The following is a 1818-nucleotide window of genomic DNA, read 5'->3' as shown; positions in this document are numbered from 1 at the left end:
TAAAGCAGTTCTATTAACATCCTGCGGGTAAATTAGACGATATTGAACGACAGGAGGTGTCGATGATACAAATGTTCAAAAATATATGCATTCATAGAAAGCTAATGAACTGAAAATAAACTATTGTCCAAAAACCATACCTAAACGTAATGCATAAAATAAGAAGTTCATGACTACAAACGACCATATCAATTATTATCAACAATTACCTCTGCAAGAAGCCGGTTTTCATCACTTCCCACACAAAATGCAGAGTAAAAACTCGGGATTTGCTTCATTCGTCTTTCGGACACATTCAAAGATCGCCATTCACGAATTCCATACATAAAACGCAAACCTCGTAAATCTATTCACGCTCAATCTGAATTGTAACATGACTAATATTATACTCCCTTTTAATATAATCCACCACTTTATCCAACACCAAATCGGCATCCGCTTCAGGCCTAATTCTCACATGACAAGCTAACAACACCTTCCCAACCGTTATCGCCCAAATATGCAACTCGTGAATAGCAACCACTTCATCTATCTCGCAAAGACCCCGTTCAAGACTCGTTGCATCAATCTCTCGCGGCGTACTCTCCATCAAAACCTCCAAAATGTCACGCAGCATATTGATCGTTGTATACAGCACAATAACGGAAAACAATAACGTGCAGATGGGATCGATTATCTTCAAATCAGGATTGTACCATATGATTGCAGCCCCAATCATCACACCGATACTTTGGATCGAATCGCCTAATACATGAAGATATGCGCCTTGAACATTAACATTCCCTATCCTTTTCTTTTCTTTAACTTGATCTCCGGCGTAAGTCTTCAACAAAGGCTTATGATCATGGTCATGGTCATGTTCATGATCATGGTCATGGTCATGTTCATGATGATGTCGGTGCGTTGTCACGCTGACTCCATGGACGTTTACATCTTCAACATCCTCACCAGGCCCATGATCATGACCATGGTGTCCGTGATCATGACCGTGACCATGATGTCCGTGACCATGGCCATGGTCATGGCCGAGAATAAACATCATAAGAATGTTAACAACCAAGCCGAACGCGGCAACACCAAACATAAGCCCACCAGCAACCTCGACCGTCCCATGAACTAGCCGCTCTATCGCCTCATACACCAAAATCCCAGTAAGCAACCAAATAATCTGAATCGACACCAATGTCCCGAGTATCTCAATCCTGAAAAACCCGTAGGACTGTCGAGGCGTGGCCTCCCAACCCGAAGCCCAAACCGAAAACAACGAAATCGCAAACGCAGCAACATCAGACAACAAATGCGCCGCATCGGTTAATATCGCAAGACTGTTGGCTTTAATCCCACCAAACACCTCAACTCCCATGAAAATAAAACACAATATAACCCCGCCCCAAAGCTTCCACATCGAATCCGACCGCTCTTTCGCCTCCCGAGAACTCGTTTTAGCGTCCGAGAACCCGCAGGATGCACCGTCGCAGACTTTTGTTCCGGCAGACCGGTTCTCTTCGGTTATGTCAATCCTCTGGTTATCCATCTGTAATTTAAATAGTTTCATTTAAATGCTCAATTGGTAACTAATTAATTAATTAATTAACTAATTACATGAGGCAGTGGATCTGGTAACTCTAGGGCTCAAATGATAATAAGAAGAATTGTGCAAACAAATATTGAATAATATTTTAAAAAAAAAACTAAGGAATAATAGATTCAGAAGAGCATATTCGAAAAAGCAACGAAGTGATTCGAAGGATATAACTAATTACAGGTGGAATCAGTTGAGAATCGGAAGGTTTACCTGAGAAATAAGATGGCGTTAAA

General features: G+C 41.5%; 1 pseudogene; it reads right to left on the bottom strand.

Moving 5' to 3' along the window:
* Nucleotides 1-312: 312 nt before the first annotated feature.
* On the bottom strand, nucleotides 313-1534 carry LOC143577221 (metal tolerance protein A1 pseudogene; annotated as a pseudogene).
* Between the last annotated feature and the right edge of the window lie 284 nt (nucleotides 1535-1818).

Source organism: Bidens hawaiensis, unplaced genomic scaffold, assembly GCF_021521415.1.
Source record: "Bidens hawaiensis isolate Kalapana, Puna unplaced genomic scaffold, B.hawaiensis_p1.1 tig00028494_1, whole genome shotgun sequence".
Taxonomy (NCBI): Eukaryota; Viridiplantae; Streptophyta; class Magnoliopsida; order Asterales; family Asteraceae; genus Bidens; species Bidens hawaiensis.
Note: the sequence above shows the minus strand (reverse complement) of the source record. Positions and strands in the feature narration are given on the sequence as shown.